This window comes from Dermacentor albipictus, chromosome 1 (assembly GCF_038994185.2).
Source record: "Dermacentor albipictus isolate Rhodes 1998 colony chromosome 1, USDA_Dalb.pri_finalv2, whole genome shotgun sequence".
Taxonomy (NCBI): Eukaryota; Metazoa; Arthropoda; class Arachnida; order Ixodida; family Ixodidae; genus Dermacentor; species Dermacentor albipictus.
This window is the reverse complement of record NC_091821.1, coordinates 146,522,749-146,538,180: the sequence shown is the minus strand read 5'-3', so window position 1 is coordinate 146,538,180 and position 15,432 is coordinate 146,522,749.

Sequence of the window (15,432 nt, the reverse complement as noted above, 5' to 3'; positions counted from 1 at the left end):
ATGATGTGGGTCTTGATGAGGTGGTCTATGGCGGTTGCAATAGTTGCCGCCGTTGACGCATTTCGAGGAAGACCTAGACAAATCCTGAGCGCCTCAGCCTGAACGCGTTGAATAGTACGCAGGCTTGTTTTACTTGTGTTAGTCAATGGTGGCAAGCTGTGCCGCAAAAAGCCTAGAATAAGTACCCTATATAGTTGCAGTATAGCGCTTGTGGACATTCCCCAGGTCTTCCCAGTGAAGAACTTGAAAAAGTGACAGATGCCCGTCAACCTCTTCTTCAGGCACAATACGTGGGGGCTCCATGAGATATCTCTGTCAATTAGGACATCCAAGAATTTGTAAGACCGTACAAATGATATCATCTGCCCATTGATCAATACGCTGTAATGCCTCATGGGCTTGCGCATAAATGGCCCATGTGCACATTTATCCGATGAAATCTCCAGGCCTTGATTGCGTAGGCAGAGTGTAGTCTGAGTGGCAGCTTTTTGGAGCCTTGCGCGCAGCTGTAAGCGTGTCACTCCGGACGCCCAAACGCGTATGTCACCCGCGTACATTGATAATTTAACAGTGTTTGGAAGGTGATCAACAAGACCAATCAGCGTGAGGTTAACAACGTAGGGCTCAGTGCGCCACCCTGGGGGACGCCGCAGTACGTGTAATGTATAGGAGTGTGGCCGTCCTCGGTGCTCACAAAGAAAGATCGCATAGAGAGATAGCTACGTATCCATGCAACCATCTAACCACCGAGGCCTGACTGTTCCGAGAGCGGCGAGGATGGCTTCATGTGTAATGTTGTCGCACACCCCTCTGTCGTCGAGGAACAAAGAAGCGCAGAGATGTTTACATCCTTTTTGGTGCTGAACGTAGATAAACAGGTCGACGACGTTATCAATCGATGAGCGGCCACGTTTAAAGCCTGCCGTGGCATCTGGGTAGACGTTGCGGTATTCCAAGTACCACTCCAGGCATCCGAGGATCATCCTCTGCGTCACTTTGCCCACACAGCTCGCCAATGTAATCGGGCGATACGATGAAAGCTCCAATGGAGACTTGCCAGGCTTCAATAGCGGAACTACGAGACTAGTCTTCCAGCTTGGTGGAAGTGTGCCACTTAGCCAGGATTCATTATACATTTCAAGCAGAACACTCTTCGCCCGCTCACCCAGATGGCACAGAGCTCTTTAAGAAATTCTGTCAGGTACTGGTGATTACGTACGTCTGCACAAAGCTAGCGCCGCCTTGAGTTCATGGATGGAAAATGGTAAATCCATGCGGGGCTCACGTGGTGGCGGAAAGCTGAAGGAATGTGATCAGTGGTTGGAAGCTGTGAGTTTCTCGGATAATCTGTCACAGAAGTCTTCTGCGACATCAATATCTGGTCGCTGTTGGAAGAGGGCCAGAGCCTTGAATGGAGACCGCTTACAGGTGGTGTCCTAAGCCCTCGCACCAGCCTCCATAAGTGCGATATGGGCTTACGAGGGTCTAGCGATTCACAAAAAGCAGTCCAGCGTTGTGACTCCAGTTTATCTACGGGTGATGGATCTTTGTAGGCGTCTAGCAGTCCGTAGATTGTCCACTGACTTCGTGCGTCAGCATCTACGTTCGGCACGTCGCCGGATTGCTCAAAATCACTCTAATTCTATATCAAATGTTTTTTCGTGCGTTTAGTCTCACGTCCTTGATCTCGTTTGGAACAGTGTTCTCAAGAAACAAAGACAGTGCTTGCCTGTTGAGGACGCGCAGACTGTCAGTCAAGTTCTATGGCACAAACAGGATGGTATGACGCCGTCGTTGAGGCGCATTTTTTTGCGATGAATGAACTTGACTCGGACGATGCATTGACGATCCTTCGCTTGGCTTTGCGGTACAAGACAGGTTCAAAACCGTCTTGCGATGACTTGTCAGCTGATTCGGAGTACAGCTCAGTGTCCTCGCTGTCGCTAGACGTAGTTTCTCGCTTCCTCGAGGTGATTCCGGCTGATGAACCAGAGCCGGACGGGGCCTCGAGAGGTTGCATGTCCATCACCACGAGATGTGGGGCGGCAGATCCCGCAACAGCACGAAAAATCCAGAAAAACAGGGATTATGATGATGATGACCTTGATGAGTTCGGCGCATACCCACTCACGAGGATTTGCTAAGAGATGGGCCGATTTTACATATGTGTTCAGGTAATAAAATTATAAATCTATGATTTTGTTGCATAAATTGAAGCGATGAAAGTAGAGTGTCATTCAATCAAGAGGAAAAAAAGTATATAAAATATAAATGGCAATAAAGGAGAAATGAAATGAATAATGCGTTCAGCAATGAAATCGGTTTGATTCAACAATGAATTTTTCTAAGGCCACGCATGCCTTCCTGTGTGAGTGCCCAAGCACAGACGCTCCGAAAGACAGCAGTACCGGAGTGTTCAATGGCAAGCCGAGCTGTCACACTGTAACTTCCAATGTCATTTTTCTCAGGGAGGAGAAACACCCGCATTCAAGTAAGTAGTCTTCGATCGTCTCTAATTAGTTGAAAAAATGGCACAAAGGGGATATTGAAGACCAGATCGGTGCATGTATAAATTTAGGGATGCGACTCGACAACGCAGTCTCGTTAATGTCACTTCCGTTTGTCTTGTTTTGCAAACTTTCCTGCTTCAAGGGAATTGTAAGTGGTGTAGTTCCGAGGAGGATTTAAGATTTGATTTTGATGTTAAAAGAATGTATATTCTAAACCTGACAGACGTGATAAAACCCGTCGTTAGCAGAAGGGTAAGCACCGGGCTGCTGATAGAGGCCTTGGCCAAGCTGTCTGCCGCTTCATTCATAAGTATGCCTTTGTGTCCAGGTACCCATATTAATCGTAAACACCGCAAATGACTTGGAGCCAGTGAGCACCAAGTCTTTAATATATGCGACTCGCCGGGAGAAGTAAGTGAGGTGCACAGCGATAAAGAGTCTCTGATTATTACCGCGGTTGTCCTGGAAGATAGTAGCTTACGCAAAACTAGGACAACAGGTAGGAATTCCGCTAGGAATATTGGAGTGAAGTCGGGAAGCCGAATAGAAAAAAACCAATCCAATGATGATGAAAAAATTCCAACTCTGGCCTTTTCGTCACTCTACGAAGCATCTGTTGCTATAATTACGTTAGTGTGGAGCTGATTCAAGTGACCCTGGAGGAAGCCGTCAAGATTATGCGAGGGAAGCTGCTTTGCATTATTTGGGCATAAGTCATCATAAGTAATAACCAATGAATTTGAGATACTGTTTACCCTGATTATATCATTTATATGTAGATCAAATGGACTCAATAAAGATTGTGATATAATCACTTGTGACGTGTGAAACCGAGGCCATCTGACTCCAAAAAATTGGGCTCGATGATTGATAAAGATTGACTGGCACCTTCTTAGTGGGGATTCATAGAGCCTTATGAATGTTTTAACGGTGAATACTTTAAATCTTATTTCAAGGGAAGGTAACCGTAATTCCTTGTAGAGCACAGTGTTTGCTACAAACTTTGGTAGCCCCTGACATAAGCTGAGGGCTTCCCTTTCCAGCAAAACTAGTGGGCGTAGCTTGTAAGCAGAGACGCCGCAGAATAACACACAGCCGAACTCTAGTATAGGTCGGATGTGCATGCGGTAAATCATTATGAGTGTGTCTATGCGCATGCCCCATCCATTATTGCTTATTCTTCTTAAAATCCCCATTGCACGGGAACCTTTTGAAGTTATATGTTCAACATGATGACGCCAATTAAGATTTCCATCATAAATAATTCCAAGGTGCTTGACTTTTTCCACTTCTGGAATAGTGGAACGGCGGTATGAAAGGGATATAATAACTGGGTCTTGTAGAAGAAAGACAGGAACGGAACTCTTTATTTGCATTAAGGGACACGCGGATACTGCCCAGCCATGCTTCTAGCTCACATAAGTATTCCTGTAAGCACTCGTCCAGTGACTGAGTATCACTTGCCAAAGCAAGAAACGCTATATCATCAGCGTAAACGTACGTGCTGACATTCTGATGATAAGGAATGGAGCTAAGTAGGATGTTAAACAACAGCGGGGATAAAACTGCGCCTTGAGGAACCCCGCGCGTTTGTCTGAATTTTCCCGATGAAATTCCACTTTGCGCACAGCAAAACTCCCTGCTCTGCAAGCAAGAGCTCAGCAGTCCACGTTACGAAGTATTCAGGTAATGCAATATCCTGCATCCTCTTTATTAATATAGGGTATTCCGCACTATCATATACTTTAGAAATGTCTAGTGTAACTAGAGCTGCATATTGTTTTTGGTAACGAGGCAGCACAATGCGGCTCTCTACGTCGACGAGTGCGCACCAAATTGACATCCCTGTCTAAATCCAATTTGGCAGGGTCTCAATAATTCTCTTGTGGTCACAAACTTAACCATACGTGCGTTTAATAATCTGTATATTAATTTTACAAAATTTGATGTTAGAGAAATAGGCCGAATATTGTCTAGAACATACCCTATGGTTTGGTCTTTCAGAAGTGGAATCACCTTCGCGATTCTCCACACAGGAGGTATGTATGCATATTGTATTGAGTAATTTACGGCATCTAACAAGCCGTTAGGAGTGACGTCAAAGAGAAGTTTAATCAACTTAGTAGTGTGTACATCGGGACCTGAGGCTGCAGCTGGTAAACATAAAACAGCTTGGGACAATTCTGGCATAGGAAACTCTTCTAAACCTTCTGAAGTGCCCTGTCTCTGAGGAGAGAAGGGAAGAGAGATAGCGAATCGGGTCTCTAACCCTCTCGCAATTACATCTGGAGAGTCAGCTTTTTCACTCGTGGTTAAAACTACTGACTCCAAGTTCAAGGAGCGTGGAATAGTTTTGGGGGGATCTTAAAAACCGAAATAATGCATGCTTATTATCTGATTTTAAAGGAAATTCGAAATGTCGGACATTGTAATCGTCTTTTGCCTTAGATACCATTCTTTTAAATGTTCCAGCAATAAATTTATAGTTGCTCCAGTTTTTCGGAGACTGGTTATGCATCAGTTGTTTCCATGCAGCTTTACGTCGCTTGTAGTTCTGCGAGCAGTCGTCATTCCACCAATTTGTAGAAGCAGTGTCTTTGCGTGCCTTTAACTGAAACTCTGACCTTTTGAGCGTAATATCTGTGATTGAGCAAATATCCTCAGCGTTCAATGGAGAATGTACAATTGATTTGAAAGTGGTCTGCAAGCATTTTTTAAATGTACGGTAATCCACAAAAGAGTGAAATCGAGCCACCACGGTGGACTGCAGACCTACCACTTCAAGCACAACTGGAAAATGATCGCTGACTGTCCCGACATTCACCGTTTCCCACGCGGATGTGGAAAGACCTGGACCCGAAAATGTAAGATGCAGCACAGATCTAAACTGTCCGCGAAGAAATGTAACTCATCCCGAATTTTGACACGAAGAATTATTAGTTGTTGCCTAGTCCCAAAGACGCTTTCCGCACTGGTCTGTTCTGGATCCCCATGATACATGATGAGAGTTGAAGTCACCAACCAATACTATATTTTTACCGCATTTTGCCAAAGCTGAGCCTAGTCGGCGTGTATCCTGCACACCTGAAGGAAAGTACATATTGACCAACGAGAAAGGCCTACTGCCAGGGAGAATAATTTCTACTGCTAAAATTTCCCAATCTGGAGGACATCAGGTGGAATGACATATTTGCGCTGTGGCAAACTTGCTTGAGACCATAATTAACAGTCTCCCACCTCTAGACGGGTGATCTAGGCGAAAGGACCTAAAATTGCGCAAAGGAAATAGTTTTTCAGGGGAAAACCAAGTTTCTAGAAGTAAAATTGCATCTGGAGAAATTTGAGAAGGTAGAACGTTTAAATCAGTAGGAGGCAGCAAATATTTATCTGCAGTTCCACTGCAGCACCCTTATCTACCTTCCGGTGATCGGAGCACCGCAGAGGCCACAGCCTCCTCCAAAATATTGCATCTCGCGTTGACTTCAGAGAGGATTTTCTTAGATGTACGAACTGAGTGTGAAGTGGTAGCCTCCAGGGGAGAACACCTACTTTTGTGTGCCCTCACGTCAATTTCCATGTTTGATGTACCCTGATAATGAGAGTTGTCTGGGTTAGTAGTGACCTTGTTTGAGGTACCTGGAACAGGCCTGACTTGCTTTATATGGGTTGTGGACGCAATTGCCCCATTTTCCTGACAGTGGGGCAGAGCTTAATGGCTGAGCAGTAGCAGTCGGTAATAATTGTGCTAACTGTGAGGATACCAGTCCTATAATGCATTTCGTGACGCTTTCTACAATGCGTTCTATAGTGTTCGCCATAGACTTTTCAATAGCTTGTGCGATTACCTCTGACAGGCTTCCATCAACGACAGCATGGTGTCGTGCTGTCACACTCGCATAACCATGGGCTCTTTCCTTACCGCCGCAATAGCCTCTTGGCTTGATCAACGCCTTTTGTCCATAACTTCTAATATTTGAGCTTCTTGAGTTCTAGCAGAGCAGTTTGACCAATCAGCCTTGTGGACTCCACCGAAGAGGCAGCAAGAGTTCGACTCGGCCGAGCAATCATTAGCGGAATGGCTCCTGCCGCAGACACAATAACGAAGGCGGGATTTACAAACACCCATGCTATGACCATAGCGCCAATAATTGCGACATTGTAACGGACGCGAGGCAAGCGGGTCCACTCTGAAGATTACAGGCCAGACTTTTATCTCAGTAGGGCAAGATGTACCTGCGAACGAGGCAATTACTGACTCAGTAGGGACACGTGTATTCTCCACCATTCTGTTGCACCGGTAAACAGCAATTACCTCAGCCGCGGAGGGCTTTTCTAGAGTCTCTGCCGGACTTAAATTGCAGTCTACACCACGAACTATTCCTTTAGTACAGGCAAGATGCGGGGGAGTGAAGGCACTCATTTGCATCGATCCAAATGATGAGCACTTAAGTAGGCCATAGACACACGCCTGGCCTGGTGAGCGGCAATTAATCCCACCTCTGCCAAACTGTCATACATCAGTGATGTGCAAGTAGTGATGCGTGGCCACCTGAAGTTCCGCCTGCACTGCCTTCGGATTGTTGAGCCGGATGGCTCCTCCATGCAAAGGCATCAGCGCCACAGAAATGCTGCACACCCCACTGCGAAAGAAAGCTTCGAAAGGTATTTGATCAAATGGTATAGGAAGGCCGACCAAGGCGGAGATCACCCCGGGCCGTCCCCTGGAGAATTTTTTTTTACATTTGTAGCACCATCTCCGTATCAGAAAATATAAATTTATCTTAAAACACTGCTTGGCACCTACAAAACTGGACTAAATCCACCCGATACTTAGCCAAAACCCCGAGAGCTCAGTGTTGCGATCCGAACCAGTCTAAGCCTGATTAACTGATTGTCTTGTCTTGTATCCTAAACAGTGGCGCATACCCACTATGGTGGATTGGCCAAGAAGCAGGTGGTTTTCCGTACGCTTAAAAGTAAAGCGAAACTGGATTTGAATAGTGGAGCGTGGGTCTATAGAACTGTAATTTAGAAGTGTAATGAAAATATTGCTAAGAATTTTGATAAAGTAAGTTAACGTAAAGAAACAAAATAATAGAAATTATTGAATAAATTTAGCATGGTACTCTTTTTGTCTCTCTGACAAAATTGTTAACTGCAAGAAAAGCATCCCTTTGGCTGGATCCCAGTGAAGTCGCCCCAAAAGAAATAATAGTTGGCGAGGTTAGCGATAGCCCAACTTTTCTAAATTACCTTTCTAAGAGTTTTCGTTATCTTAGAAAGCGGCGGCACGAGAGAAAGTAATGTTCGATAGATTCAGGTGCACTGCAAAAATAACATAGAGGTTTTCCTTCTTGATGAAACTGCTTCTTCTTCTGTTCCACAGAAGAAGCACTTCGTCGTCGTCCTCTTTCAAGCCAATATGTGCATTCGGCTTACGACGTTGATTCTTAGGAATTTGCCCCTGCACACACCGACGACCGCATAGACGGAGGACGTACGCGGCAAAGCGTCGACGATTTCCGAGCTGCTGACCCTGTCTGCAGGACGCCTAATCGACCTTCTGTTGCTTGTGGTGTGTTCTGAATCTCTAGGTAGGGATAGGAATCCTTGTCCTCATGGTTCAGTGCTTTCTCGCGTAAAGGTTTTCAGATGCGCGACAGAACGCAGGCTGCATACCTCAGCAACACTCATACTCTTAATGGTTTATTTTGTTTTAAAAATGTCTTCATAAATCAGAGAGAGAGAGAGAGAGAGAAAATGATAAATGAAAGGCAGGGAGGTTAACCAGGACTGAGCCCGGTTGGCCACATTACACTGGGGGAGCGAAAGATTAGGAGAAGAGAAAGTCAACTGTGGATATCGCCGACGTGGTAACAGTTATCTGTTATACATCACTGACGGTCACTGAGTCCGTATCACAGACGGTCGGTCAATCCGGTAGCTTTCAAAAATCGCAGCAGCGCTTTTGTGGCCTTTTGTTGCTGCGAAAGAGTCACAAGAACATAATTGTGCTGGTTAAGACCAGCTGCAAACACGACCATCACTGACTTTAATATCGTTGGATCATACTGCTTTTTAACGTCATTGCCAAGAGACATATTGATAATGAACAGTGCCCTGATTTTTGAAAATGACCATTCTCCCATTCGGCGAGAACCGATAACATCATGCGTACAGGATGAAATCAAGAAATTATCGCTTAGCAGCTACCGAGTAATCAATTTGAGTTGGCCCGCGACGATCGGAATGCCAGTAACGGTCCGCATCATGGCCAACCAACATTTCCTATACAGATGACAAAAGGACTTCAAACTGAGCGGAAAGACCACGAACATAAATTTCAACGGGGGCGCGGGCGACACTCTGTGCCATAAACGGTTGTTGTTGTTGTTGTTGTCGTTGTTGTTGTCGTTGTCGTTGTCGTTGTCGTTGTCGTTGTCGTTGTCGTTGTTGTCGTTGTTGTTGTTGTTGTTGTTGTTGTTGTTGTTGTTGTTGTTGTTGTTGTTGTTGTTGTTGTTGTTGTTGTTGTTGTTGTTGTTGTTGTTGTTGTTGTTGTTGTTGTTGACTTCGTCACAACACACACAGCTAAATCAGTGCGCACGACGGTTTAAACTTCGTGGAGTAATGCCGAACGCTTAAAACTGCTATCTTACGCATGCAGAGGTATTAATCGTAACAAGATACCGTAGTGTGTAGAATGCAGAACAAATAAGAGTGAACACGACGCAATTTGGGCGGGCTGTCTTCCATATTATTCAGCTCCCAGAGGCAAAAAAATACTATCACATAAACGCTCCAACCCTTAGTAAGACAGCAAACATAACGCTTGTGCCTTGGAGGACAAACTTGATCTGCAGTATCAACAGAAAGGACCAGAAATCATTAAAATAACCACGCAGATAAAAGCTATGCGGATGACGCTTACGACAGAGGTAACATTGTCACTGCGAATCATTAGTACTACAACTGACAATTGGAAACCATAAATCTCGACTTTCATAGCTGCTGCCGTCCTTTGGAGAAAACATGCCGTCCACAGGCGCATCGTTAGAGCGCCATCAGTGCTTTTCAGCGGCGAAGAATTGACAAAGGCGAGATAAACAAGACCCGCTGTCCTTCTGAAGGGCGCATTCGTACCACACGAACGCGGACAGAAAGCCATTAAGGACGCACATGTCCATTATTACAACAAAATAAAGGTGCGGGCTGTGAACAAGTAACACAAGAAGCAACCGAAAAAGTAAGAAGGGCTTACGATAAACGACAAAGCTCAGACGAAGGACTGGGAGTGACTTTTTATTTTCTTCTGTTGCCCGACGCGCGCAACCTACACAAACAGACAGCATCGTCACAGTTTTTTTTATCTCTCTCTCTATATCCATCTCTCTCTATTTTTTATTATTTTGCATTAGCAGATTCCTTCCACCGAAGACACCATAAGAAGCCTGTCAACGTCAACGGCAAAGCAAAATTGTTTATTGTTTTTGTTTATTGTTTGACTTTTTTCGCCTTTTTTGATAAATGGCACATCTGTGCTTGATGATTTGGTTGACGAATGTCTGCAGCTTACGCATTTGGCATTTCACTGTCGCCACAACGGATGACAGGGGAAACGCCTATAAGTGTCAATGCTCAAGCAAGAAAATACTTATGGGTAAAAGTAGCCATGTACGACCCGTATCTCAGCAACTAAAGGAGTAGCGCTTTATGTATTCATTACTTGCAGGCAGTTCTTCAAGCCGCTTCAAGTTACGCGGAATCGTTGAAACAAGACATTGTCAAAGATGCATGGAGCCGCGAGCCAAATCGTTAGCATTCGAGAGCATACCAGCACGACATGCAGAGAGAACGGGCGCGAAGCCAATGATCGCGACTGCGATTTGGGGGCGCGACAGCAACGCCGTTGTGCCGGGTTTTAATGTTCTCGTCAATGACAGAGAGTAAGGGGGCTGGGAAGAGCAGTACTTTGTGAACGAGATGAAATGGCCATTCTTAAACAGCTTGACAAGGCAGGACCACGTGTGTCTTCCTTTAGCACGTTTCACGAGTTATCGCACATAAAGAAGAAAGAAAAGGGGCTGCATTGTGAAACAGTTTGCAGACTTTACAATCCTTGGACAAAGACCGCGCAGGCTAGAAACGGGGTTCCACAATATTCGTTCGCGTGCCGAAGCCTTTGTGTAGCTGGCAAAGCAAAGAAATCGTCATCACATCTTTGTGTTTTCTTTTTCTAGGTTATTTTTAAAGGAGGGGGGTGGGGGTACGTCTTCATATGGCGATAGGGTTGATATGGCACACACACGCATATATATAGTCAATGAGAAGCAAGACACCACGCAGTGATGACACGCGAGTCAGACTCACAAAGAAACAGTCTCCCGAACTTCGTTTGCCTAAATCGGTTCGCGAGACATGGGGGTAGAAAGAGAGAGGCATTTTTTTACTCTTGCACATCTACACTCCCATGCCGAGGCGGAAATTCAATTCGCGCGGTTTGTTCGCGACGTTTCAGCGCTGTATGCGGCAACAGCCGCGCAATTGCATGTGAAAAGACGTTTGTTACCGCTGGCCAACTTGCTAAATAATATTCATGAAGGCTTAGCCTACAGTGCTGGACAACGTAATGTTACCGAAGGCTTAGTAACGCCCATCCCCGTTTCGTCCGGTGTTCAAAAGCCCAGGCTCAGGTGCTCCCCTCCCGCCTTATTAAATGTGTCGAGACACCTGAACAAACATTCTGCAAAATGCGCCTCTTAACGAAAGACCACTTTTTCTCAAAATACTTCCTTCGTGCCTTATGGCCTGTTCTTAATTCCTTAATTTCTAGAACCCGTAACTAAAATCGCAGCGAAGACGGTAAAATATTTCTGCATCCACAAATATGTAATCAAATCGCGCTATGGGTACTACAGTGGCTGTACAATGTGCACTAATTGTTCACAAGAGTGAGCCTGTACTGCTTTCGTCGCGGTTAGCGGTCGCTTTCGTATGCACCGTAAATCATGCGCGTTCACTTAAAAGAGACGTGTTGCAATACAACCATCAAGTATTCACTGCAATGGCTGTGTGTTTATTAATTGCTTTTGACGCGTCAAACGCGTGTAAATGCACACTGCTCACTAACTGTGGTGGTTATATGCATGTATTTACAGGGGTGGACGAATAACTTCCTTGAATCGAGTCAAACACGAACGTTATAAAAAATAAGGGCTCCTACTATCAACTACGTAACATTGTTTTTTTCTGTTCCTAAAACGCTCATAAATGAAAATTAGGAAGGACAAAATCCTTATTTTTGCTCTTAAGATACGCATGATGCTATATGCAAGTATATGCAACTGCGCAGTTTGTAAATTACCAAAACGTGTATTCATCGGAAAGATGTCTGTAATATACCGCGTCAGTGAAGAAAAAAAGATCAGGCTAATAAATGTTAGCCTGGCTACATGCTTGCCTGAGATTGAAATTTACAGTTGGCATCATTCAGCCAATAAACACAGCTAAATATACACCCCACATTCCTTTATAGACGCGAATATGGCAGCTTCAGCAAGAGAACAAAAATTTCCTCGTACCTTGATGAATTTGTAGGCAGCCCAAAAAATAATGAATTCTTGTTTAAACGACTACAGGCCGTCGCACAAATATCCCCTCATGCACTTACAACGTATTAGATCGTAAACTCTGTTCAGCATCACTGCCTCACGCAGTAAATAACTTTCCCCTCGGGAAACATGCCAAGCACACTTGGCGTGTAGGTACATTTGGCGTTTATATATCTCTTTCTGATTGGCGAGAATGACGCAATACGGGCACTTGAAGCAGGTTGAACAGACACGCGCACTCTGTTTCAAGCAGGAATACAGCAATAATAACCCCGGATATTTGGTCATAACACAATGTACGGGGAAATCAAATGCGCCGATTGAACGTCCTGATTCGAACTTGTCCAGCTTCGAAGCCCGCCATATCCGATGTTAAAGGACGAGTGGCTTTGATCAGCAATTATTTGCTGTAATTGAAGGTTGACCGCTTTGTGGCCGTATTCTCCCAATTTCGCAAAGCGCCCTACCGTAGGTCGGACGATGCTTTATGCTTTGCACTCGCTACCGCGGGTCAGTAGCGGGTATGGCATTCTGCTGCTGCTGAGCGCGAGGTCACGAAATAAATGATAATATGTGCGATATGGGCGCAATGTAAAAATTTCATTTGGGTGCGCGATAAAGAACCAAAGTGGTCATAATCAGTTAGGAGCCACGCCCTTCTACGGCGTTTCTTTTGGCTTGTGAGTTGCTTTGTGCCACTAAAACCCCACATATTATTGACATCCCCTGCTCTTAAACAACTATCTCCGCTCCTTTTGCACGAGAGGTACGCCGACCACGTACACATTTATACTGGTGGATCAACAACTCTCCAGTGTTCCTCCGGAGCCATGGTTTTCCCAGCGAAAGCCTCCACCATCAGTTTCGCGACGTGTCACCCAGCGACATCGACGGCTGCGGAACTTCGTCTCGTCAGCCAAGAACAACCTCGAAGACGGTCGATATTTAGTGACTCGAAGGCACTGCTGCATTCTATAATATATTATCCCTGTGGCGCGGACCGCACGAACAACTGGTATGCGAGATTAGAAAACTAGTCCATACCTTAGATGAGAAAGTACACCACGTGACATTTCAGTGGCTTCCAAGTTACTGCGGCGTCATAGGTTACGAACCCGAAGATAACGCTGCTCGGTCACCTGTCCAAGGCGGCAAAGAGGAGTCGATACCATTATCAAGGACAGATGCCACTAGAAAACTTCGAATGCTCACCCGGTATATCACGTTCTCCATTTGGAACACAGGAAGTTTTCAAAGCAACCGGCTGCCCCACATAGACTCTTCTCTCCGCCATCGCACCCCAGGTGGACTCTGTCGACGCGAAGCTATCCTGCTTTGTCGACTATGGATAGGAGTGGCTTTTACGAAGTCTTTTGCATTCCGAATCGGATGGGTCGACAACGCCTTGTGTAACTGTGGTAACGAGGAGACTCTTCAACACCTCTGTGACTGTACCCTATAATTTGCAGAGACCATTATCACAATCGCGATAGCACGCTTTGACCAAAGACCTTTAACTGAGGAAATAATTTTAGAATGTTGACATCGCAAGCCATCGCAGTGGATGGCGACGAGGGCACCTCTTCCAGTTTTTAAGTACAACAGACTTTGGCGAGAGGCTGTAGCTTGAAGTGATCTTTATAGTGCTACAAGTGCTACTGTGCTGTGCGGTGATAGGATGTGGTGACAGTGACTGACTGTGATTGTGCATCTGTGCTACCTTTCTTTCTTTCTCTCTATTTCCCTATCACTTTACCACCCCTCGCTTTTCCCCCAGCGTAGGGTAGCAAAACGGATCTTTCCCTCTGGTTAGCCTCCCTGTCATTCCTCTTTCTTCTGTCTTTTTTTTTTCTTTTTCTACGTTTGTATCTTACCGATACTTTCGACAACAGTTAAGAGATCACGTCAATGACTGCTTCATACCATTTCTTGGCACTATTTGGCCATCCCTAGACCTTGCACCATTAAGAGCTCGAAATTGTATTTGCTGCATGCGACCATCTTTTGCAGATGGTGACACACAAAACAAAAGTTTGAAATCGCGGGTACAGCCGACCCCCTCCCCCCCTCCCTTTCCAAATTAGCAGCAAAATTTCAAACTATGCTTCTAACTTGGGAAGAGAGGAAAGTTATACATATTGCAGGAGACAGAAATAAAGCACACGAGAAAAATTTTTTCACAGCATGAACAGCAAAACTGTGCAAGAACTGCAGCCAACTGTTGGCGAAGGAAAAAGAAACGCAAAACAAAAATTGTCCAAAGCACAAACACGCGGGCAGATCATACGATATGTCGCGAATACGCAAAAAAAAAATGTCATAGCTTAAAGCGCAAACAGTACGAAAAAGGAAAACCAAGACAGGACAACCGCTTACTGAAACTTCGTTTATTCGGAAGCAAATAATTATTGGACCACCGATAGATGGCGCATTAAAAAAACCAACATGCTTACAAGGAAACAAGAAAAGGGGCAGACAACACGACATGATACAAGTACCATCGAGATATGAGATTTCGTAGACTGATAAACCCATCGATGGGCAGCCTAAGCACATGACAAGGTTCGTCTTAATGACGCAGTGATACTACTGCTCTAACAACGCTGCTAACGTATGCATAAAACAAGAGTGTGGGGAGAGGGGGAGACATCCCCAACCGTAGACTGGTAACACGTACAAGGAAACAAAACACGCGTAAATTAAATCGCGGTAAGGGAGAGGTGCACTTAAACCCACATCAGTAAGCTCTCACACACCAATAATTAACAAGCAAAGGTCCGCATAGCAGGCCACTTACGCAAACGAGCAATCACGCCACACAATTAGGCACAACCTGCTGCGAAGCTTCCAGTTACAATGATACTTTGATCCCAAACAGTTACGTTTTCCGATCACGTCTAGACGTCTAAGGCGTATTGATTGTACTACTAAAAGCAATGATCCAGGCCTGCAGAAATATATTTTCGGTGCGAAAAGAACGTTGTGTATTTTGATTAAATTGATTATAGCAATATTGAATTATTGTTTAATGTAAGTTTTGGCTATATTGGCATTAAATCAAATGAAGCTTAAGTGACATGGAATAAAGGTAAAATTAAAAATTTTCTAGAAATCAAACCATGGCAAAAGTGGACGCGTGCGAATGTGTGTCCACGAGAGAAATCAACAGTTTATTAACTGCGTGCAGGAAATCTGGAAAAAATATTACGGGAAAATTAGTACAGCGCTATGGTTGTGCCGCTACACGGGCACGAGACGGTGAGTTGAGGTAAACAGAGATGGCCAGCACATGTTCCGGTTGTACTCCGTACGCA